This window comes from Oncorhynchus clarkii, chromosome 7, assembly GCF_045791955.1.
Source record: "Oncorhynchus clarkii lewisi isolate Uvic-CL-2024 chromosome 7, UVic_Ocla_1.0, whole genome shotgun sequence".
NCBI classification, from domain to species: domain Eukaryota; kingdom Metazoa; phylum Chordata; class Actinopteri; order Salmoniformes; family Salmonidae; genus Oncorhynchus; species Oncorhynchus clarkii.
Window position 1 is genome coordinate 69,079,793 of NC_092153.1, and position 9,104 is coordinate 69,088,896.

The window sequence follows — 9,104 nt, forward strand, 5'->3', positions numbered from 1 at the left end:
GAAACAGGTAGCCTAGTGGTTAGAGACAGGTAGCCTAGTGGTTAGAGACAGGTAGCCTAGTGGTTAGAGACAGGTAGCCTAGTGGTTAGAGACAGGTAGCCTAGTGGTTAGAGACAGGTAGCCTAGTGGTTAGAGTCAGGTAGCCTAGTGGTTAGAGACAGGTAGCCTAGTGGTTAGAGACAGGTAGCCTAGTGGTTAGAGTCAGGTAGCCTAGTGGTTAGAAACAGGTAGCCTAGTGGTTAGAAACAGGTAGCCTAGTGGTTTGAAACAGGTAGCCTAGTGGTTTGAAACAGGTAGCCTAGTGGTTAGAGACAGGTAGCCTAGTGGGGATGTCATTCGAAAACATAATGTTAACTTTCACTGCTATGCGGATGACACACAGCTGTACATTTCAATTAAACATGGTGAAGCCCCAAAATTGCCCTTGCTAGAAGAATGTGTTTCAGACATAAGGAAGTGGATGGCTGCAAACTTTCTACTTTTAAACTCGGACAAAACAGAGATGCTTGTTCTAGGTCCCAAGAAACAAAGAGATCTTCTGTTGAATCTGACAATTAATCTTAATGGTTGTACAGTCGTCTCAAATAAAACTGTGAAGGACCTCGGCGTTACTCTGGACCCTGATCTCTCTTTTGAAGAACATATCAAGACCATTTCAAGGACAGCTTTTTTCCATCTACGTAACATTGCAAAAATCAGAAACTTTCTGTCCAAAAATGATGCAGAAAAATTAATCCATGCTTTTGTCACTTCCAGGTTAGACTACTGCAATGCTCTACTTTCCGGCTACCCGGATAAAGCACTAAATAAACTTCAGTTAGTGCTAAATACGGCTGCTAGAATCCTGACTAGAACCAAAAAATTTGATCATATTACTCCAGTGCTAGCCTCTCTACACTGGCTTCCTGTCAAAGCAAGGGCTGATTTCAAGGTTTTACTGCTAACCTACAAAGCATTACATGGGCTTGCTCCTACCTATCTCTCTGATTTGGTCCTGCCGTACATACCTACACGTACGCTACGGTCACAAGACGCAGGCCTCCTAATTGTCCCTAGAATTTTTAAGCAAACAGCTGGAGGCAGGGCTTTCTCCTATAGAGCTCCATTTTTATGGAACGGTCTGCCTACCCATGTCAGAGACGCAAACTCGGTCTCAACCTTTAAGTCTCTACTGAAGACTCATCTCTTCAGTGGGTCATATGATTGAGTGTAGTCTGGCCCAGGAGTGGGAGGGTGAACGGAAAGGCTCTGGAGCAACGAACCGCCCTTGCTGTCTCTGCCTGGCCGGTTCCCCTCTTTCCACTGGGATTCTCTGCCTCTAACCCTATTACAGGGGCTGAGTCACTGGCTTTACTGGGGCTCTCTCATGCCGTCCCTGGAGGGGGTGCGTCACCTGAGTGGGTTGAGTCACTGATGTGGTCATCCTGTCTGGGTTGGCGCCCCCCCCCCCCCCCCTTGGGTTGTGCCGTGGCGGAGGTCTTTGTGGGCTATACTCAGCCTTGTCTCAGGATGGTAAGTTGGTGGTTGAAGATATCCCTCTAGTGTTGTGGGGGCTGTGCTTTGGCAAAGTGGGTGGGGTTATATCCTTCCTGTTTGGCCCTGTCCGGGGGTGTCCTCGGATGGGGCCACAGTGTCTCCTGACCCCTCCTGTCTCAGCCTCCAGTATTTATGCTGCAGTAGTTTATGTGTCGGGGGGCTAGGGTCAGTTTGTTATATCTGGAGTACTTCTCCTGTCCTATTCGGTGTCCTGTGTGAATCTAAGTGTGCGTTCTCTAATTCTCTCCTTCTCTCTTTCTCTCTCTCGGAGGACCTGAGCCCTAGGACCATGCCCCAGGACTACCTGACATGATGACTCCTTGCTGTCCCCAGTCCACCTGGCTGTGCTGCTGCTCCAGTTTCAACTGACCTGAGCCATAGGACCATGCCCCAGGAATACCTGACATGATGACTCCTTGCTGTCCCCAGTCCACCTGACTGTGCTGCTGCTCCAGTTTCAACTATTCTGCCTTATTATAATTCGACCATGCTGGTCATTTATGAACATTTGAACATCTTGACCATGTTTTGTTATAATCTCCACCCGGCACAGCCAGAAGAGGACTGGCCACCCCACATAGCCTGGTTCCTCTCTAGGTTTCTTCCTAGGTTTTGGCCTTTCTAGGGAGTTTTTCCTAGCCACCGTGCTTCTACACCTGCATTGCTTGCTGTTTGGGGTTTTAGGCTGGGTTTCTGTACAGCACTTTGAGATATCAGCTGATGTACGAAGGGCTATATAAATAAATTTGATTTGATTTGATTTGGTTAGAGTCAGGTAGCCTAGTGGTTAGAGACAGGTAGCCTAGTGGTTAGAAACAGGTAGCCTAGTGGTTAGAGACAGGTAGCCTAGTGGTTAGAGACAGGTAGCCTAGTGGTTAGAGTCAGGTAGCCTAGTGGTTAGAGACAGGTAGCCTAGTGGTTAGAAACAGGTAGCCTAGTGGTTAGAGACAGGTAGCCTAGTGGTTAGAGACAGGTAGCCTAGTGGTTAGAGTCAGGTAGCCTAGTGGTTTGAAACAGGTAGCCTAGTGGTTAGAAACAGGTAGCCTAGTGGTTAGAAACAGGTAGCCTAGTGGTTAGAGACAGGTAGCCTAGTGGTTAGAGACAGGTAGCCTAGTGGTTAGAGACAGGTAGCCTAGTGGTTAGAGACAGGTAGCCTAGTGGTTAGAGACAGGTAGCCTAGTGGTTAGAGTCAGGTAGCCTAGTGGTTAGAGACAGGTAGCCTAGTGGTTAGAAACAGGTAGCCTAGTGGTTTGAAACAGGTAGCCTAGTGGTTAGAAACAGGTAGCCTAGTGGTTAGAGACAGGTAGCCTAGTGGTTAGAGACAGGTAGCCTAGTGGTTTGAAACAGGTAGCCTAGTGGTTAGAGACAGGTAGCCTAGTGGTTAGAGACAGGTAGCCTAGTGGTTAGAGTCAGGTAGCCTAGTGGTTAGAGCGTTGGACTAGTAACTGAATGGTTGCAGGAACAAATCAGTCGTTCTGCCCCAGAACAAGGCAGTTAACCCACTGTTCCTAGGCCCTTATTGAAAATAATAATTTGTTCTTAACTGACTTGCCTAGTTAAATAAAGGTAAAATAAAAAATAAATAAAATAGAAGACAGTCTCAGAGCTCCCAACTCTCATGCATTGGCTGTGAGACACGTATTTGACCCTCTTGTCACACTCACACGCCACACCTCTTATATCTCACGCAGTGAACAATACTGTATTTAGTTTTCTAATTAGTCCATTGTATAGTCAGTGTGTTAACTTTTCAACTGTACTCCAAATATTTTTGAAATCGTAGCATTTGCGCCTGCAACTTAACATCATGAGCAGAACCTCTATCATTGTCCTGTTTTACCACAGCACTGTGAACCGCAGCACATTGAAGCATATGATTGGTCTATTTATGTAAGGGATCAAGGGAATTGGATGTGCATTTCAAAGAAACACACCTCAAGATTAGGAGAGTGGAGCTGAATGGAGAGAGAGAACGTTCTCAGCTGAGTTTATCAAACTGTAAAAAGAGCAGCATGGTAGCTGTTTTATATACACTGTTGTCAACAAAATTACAATATGTTTTAGCAGGGAAGTTTAGTAGGGTGACCTGATTTGTAACTATGAAAATAATTTTGTCAAACATATTGTGAACCCCAAAGTGTACGTTTGATTCTAGAGGAGGGACAATAAATATTACAGTCATTTGGTTATGGCATAGAGGCAGATTCATTTAATTTTGTCTTCAGGAGATGTTATTATATATTTACTTTATTTAGTCTGATCAGTGGAACAATTATCACTCTTAACAATGGGCTAACATCTAGGGTAATTAGTGGGCTTGCCAGTAGAAGCACTACTGTTATTCCCCACACTTATTTTATTATTCCACTTCTTGTAAATTTTGCCAGTGTAATCTGATTAGCCTACTTGTGTTTTTGAAAATGGATAATATGGGGCTATGTATTTTTGCAGCCATTCATGGACAGTTTTGAATAAGTCATACAAATAAGCATTAGATATTGAATGCTCCAGGCCTCAAGTATAATTTTGGACATTTTATTATTGTGCACAAGCTAGGCAGAGATGGTAGGTGGACTCACAACTCATAAACACATCACATAATGTCTATGGAGAGTAAGAGAATGACAAGGATCTTCAACTAGTAGACATAAACCACCTGAATATTGATATTCATTAGATTTTTCTTGAAGGTTGGATGATTTTGAGAAATTAATTGTTATAACAAATACATTATAACAATAACACCTAGTACTTTCTTCCAGTCCTATTTTAAAAAGTTCACCCAACTTACAAAATCTTTGTGTGCTTACCTTGAAAACAATCTATGGACAAGGAGACTGCGTTCTATGATTTGCTTACCCACTGCCATCAACCATTAATATAAACATTTCCTGTACAGAGCCTTGGTGTAATGGTAAAACTCCCCACACATGTTGCATGTAACTTTCAACCTGAGAACAGGGATCAATCCTGTTTCCTACCCTTCCCATCTCATTACTGTCTGAAGGAAGTGTCAAACCACCTACAAAGTCATCATATTTTGAGTGTTAATTTAATGTTCAAAGTATCCTGAATACACCTGACCTGTGGTGTATTTGTTTTTAATGTTCCACCCTGGTCATAGCCCTAACTAAATACATGTCAAAATGCATAGAATTGTGGGAAATTAGCTTTAAAACAGTACCATTTTACAACACCCCATCTAGGGGTTGTGCCAGGGAGCAATGAAATGATCATATTACATCTCACTCCAAGTTTTCTTCAAAAGTTGGAAGCACTGAAGTCTGGACTATAACACTATGGTTAATGTTGCTCGTAGTTTGTGGCTTTACAGTACATTTATAGTGAAGCTCAGGTTTAGAGCAATCCCCAGTGTTTCTTGTTTGGCTGAGAGCGGGGCTATGCTCAGCAGAATGAGAAGTGACTTGACTAAACACATGAGCTGTCACGTTGGCATGAAGGATTGGGAGACAGATGCAGGAATGCATAATAGTTTTTTTTATTAAGCCCAAATTACAGTGTGCCTTGTAAAGGCACGGGGGCGAAGACCAAACAAATCCGTAACAAAACACAGGGTAGAAACCCAAAACAAAAGAGTGAGGAGTACCTTGAATAAATAACACGCGCACAATGATTAACACACGGGTAAAGACCCGTAATCATCTGCGCAATCCACAAGGGCACAAAAGCCAAAACACACAGCACAGGTACTCACACGCACCAACAGACAATGTAACAATAATGGACAGTCCAATGGAAACCAAAGGGCACACTTATACAAGTACTAATCAGTGGGAATAGGGGACAGGTGTGTGCAATGAAAGTTCCGGAGGCATCCGTGACATGAGCTCACTGAAACTAGGTCTGCTATTCCCTCACAGGCTCATGGACACAGCTGTGACTGTGTGTACTGGGTGTGATTGTGTGGCTATTTGTGTGTGGGAGTGAGTGGGAGTTTTTCTAAAAGAGAGGGAGTGTGTGTGAGTGTGTGTGTACTGTGTATATGTATGTGGCTGTTTGTGTGCAGGATAGAATGTGTATTGCAAAAAAGAGTGTGTCCATGTACAGTACAGAACATGTGTCGGAGAGAGGTAGTGAACTGTGTGGGTACTAAGGTACTGGATTACTAAGGTACTAGGGTACCTGGCTACAAAGGTGCTAGGGTATTAGGGTACTAAGGTACTAAGGTAGTCTCTGTATGGTACTAGGGTACTAAGGTACTAGAGTACTAGGGTACAAAGGTAATAGGGTATTAGGGTACTAAGGTACTAGGGTACTAAGGTAGTCTCTGTATGGTACTAGGATACTAGGGTACAAAGGTACCAAGGTGCTAGGGTACTAAGATAGTACCCCAGTACCATACAGAGGCTATCTTAGTACCCTAGCACCTTGGTACCTTTGTACCCTAGGACTTTAGAACCCCAGTACCATACAGAGGCTAAAGTACTAGGTTACTAGGGTACTAAGGTAGTCTCTGTATGGTACTAGGGGACTAGGGGACTAAGGTACTAAGGTGGGAGAATGTTTCCTTGTTGACTCAACAAAATGATTAATGGACGGTTTCACCATCAACCACCCTCTCCCTCCCAGAGCAGCAGCCCACACTGGGAATAGAAGGGTTCATGTCAGACACACTGGGAATAGAAGGGTTTAATACAGACACACTTGGAATAGAAGGGTTCATGTCAGACACACTGGGAATAGAAGGGTTCATGTCAGACACACTGGGAATAGAAGGGTTCATGTCAGACACACTGGGAATAGAAGGGTTCATGTCAGACACACTAGGAATAGAAGGGTTCAGTACAGACACACTAGGAATAGAAGGGTTCAGTACAGACACACTGGGAATAGAAGGGTTCAGTACAGACACCCTGTGAATAGAAGAGTGCAGTACAGACACACTGGGAATAGAAGGGTTTAATACAGACACACTTGGAATAGAAGGGTGCAGTACAGACACACTGGGAATAGAAGGGTGCAGTACAGACACACTGGGAATAGAAGGGTGCAGTACAGACACACTGGGAATAGAAGGGTGCAGTACAGACACACTGGGAATAGAAGGGTGCAGTACAGACACACTGGGAATAGAAGGGTTCATGTCAGACACCCTGTGAATAGAAGGGTGCAGTACAGACACACTGGGAATAGAAGGGTGCAGTACAGACACACTGGGAATAGAAGGGTGCAGTACAGACACCCTGTGAATAGAAGGGTGCAGTACAGACACCCTGTGAATAGAAGGGTGCAGTACAGACACACTGGGAATAGAAGGGTGCAGTACAGACACACTGGGAATAGAAGGGTGCAGTACAGACACCCTGTGAATAGAAGGGTGCAGTACAGACACCCTGTGAATAGAAGAGTGCAGTACAGACACACAGGGACTAGAAGGGTTCAGTACAGACACACGGGGAATAGAAGGGCTTAATACAGACACACTGGGAATAGAAGGGTTCAGTACAGATACATAGGGAATAGAAGGTTTTAGTATAGACACAATGGGAATAGAAAGGCTTAATACAGACACACTAGGAATAGATGGGTTCAGTACAGACACACCGGGAATATAAATGTTCAGTACAGACACACTAGGAATAGAAGGGTTCAGTACAGACACCCTGTGAATAGAAGGGTGCAGTACAGACACACGGGGAATAGAAGGGCTTAATACAGACACACTGGGAATAGAAGGGTTCAGTACAGATACATAGGGAATAGAAGGTTTTAGTATAGACACAATGGGAATAGAAAGGCTTAATACAGACACACTAGGAATAGATGGGTTCAGTACAGACACACCGGGAATATAAATCTTCAGTACAGACACACTAGGAATAGAAGGGCTTAATACAGACACACTAGGAATAGAAGAGCTTAATACAGACACACTAGGAATAGAAGGGTTTAGTACAGACACACTGGGAATAGAAGAGCTTAATACAGACACACTAGGAATAGAATGGTTCAGTACAGACACACAGGGAATAGAAGGGTTCAGTACAGACACACAGGGAATAGAAGGGTTCAGTACAGACACACTAGGAATAGAAGAGCTTAATACAGAGACACTAGGAATAGAAGGGTTTAGTACAGACACACTAGGAATAGAAGAGCTTAATACAGACACACTAGGAATAGAAGAGCTTAATACAGACACACTAGGAATAGAAGAGCTTAGTACAGACACACTAGGAATAGAAGAGCTTAATACAGACACACTAGGAATAGAAGGGTTTAGTACAGACACACTGGGAATATAAGGGCTTAATACAGACACGCTGGGAATTGAATGGTTCAGTACAGACACACAGGGAATAGAATGGTTCATAGAATGGTTCAGTACAGACACACAGGGAATAGAAAGGTTCAGTACAGACACACAGGGAATATTCTGCAGCAGTCAGCAGAAGCTAGACACAAGATATTTCTGGGAAATGACCTTGTGATATCCTTCTGCCCCCCGTCCGCCGTCCCCCGTCCCCCTGTCCCCTCTCCTTCTTTCTCTGTCTCTCTCCGCTCCAATGTCAGTTTTATTACAGGCTTTAGGAGATAAAAGGCAATGATCCACAGAATGATCAATGGTGTGTCTCTGTGGCTGAGATACAGCAGAATACACTCTAGAGGACAATCCCCCTAAGAACCCAACACTCACCTCTGTCACCACTGTGTGTGTGCGTGCGTGTGTGCGTGCGTGCGTGCGGTGTGATCTAGTTCTTGCACGAGTGCGCCTCTGTGTGTGTTTGTTTGTGTACATGAGTTTATGTGTGTGTGTGCATGTACTTACACAATACACATTCAATCTCTAAATGACAAGGAAATTAGTTTCAAGCAGTTCTAGTCAGAGAGACTGATTTTTATCAGAGAGAGAAAGAGAGCGAGAGAGAGAGAGAGAGAGAGAGAGAGAGAGAGAGAGAGCGAGATAGAGAAAGAAGAGAAAGAAGAGAAAGAAATAGAGATAAATGTAGATAAACTTGAATTTTTTCGGAAGGACATACAGGATAGTAACCTAAGCAGTAAAACCTTCAATCTAAATCTAAATGTCTGACCTAAAACCTTGATTTTGGACAAAAGTACCTGAATGGACTATTACTACCAAGGACTCTCAAGAAAAAACTTCTAACAAACCTAAACCTGCAGAAAAAAACCCAGCGGAACCTGGAAATACCGTCCATCACAACACTGAGTGAGTAATACTCAGTCTGAAGCTACTTCACAAGCCAAAAAGTAAAATACAATAATCTCCAGGTAATTGTGTTATATAAAGCTAAGTAAATAAGTATACTAAGCTACCGAGTTGCTAGGACAGAACAGACCTGGTGGCACCTTCAATTAGCACTGAAGTGTGAAGTCAACATTTGAGCCCAACAATGGCAGGAGAGTTTCACCGCTGACTGCTACAAAGAGGGGAACGTAAGCAACTTAATTTTTTAACACACCCAGGTCCCACAACTGACTGCTGCTCCAGTGATAAATTCTTAGAACTGGAGAGAGACATGGTGGAGCTCAGAGAGCTAGTCCACACAACCCAGACAGAACAAACCCATAAAACAGACCAGCACAAC

At 43.8% G+C, this 9,104-nt stretch overlaps 1 protein-coding gene across 1 annotated transcript in view; it reads right to left on the reverse strand.

Annotated features, from left to right (window-relative positions):
- The window catches only part of LOC139413739 (voltage-dependent calcium channel subunit alpha-2/delta-3-like), a 77,073-nt gene that overhangs the window by 18,535 nt on the left and 49,434 nt on the right, over positions 1 to 9,104 (reverse strand). The window lies entirely within an intron of this gene.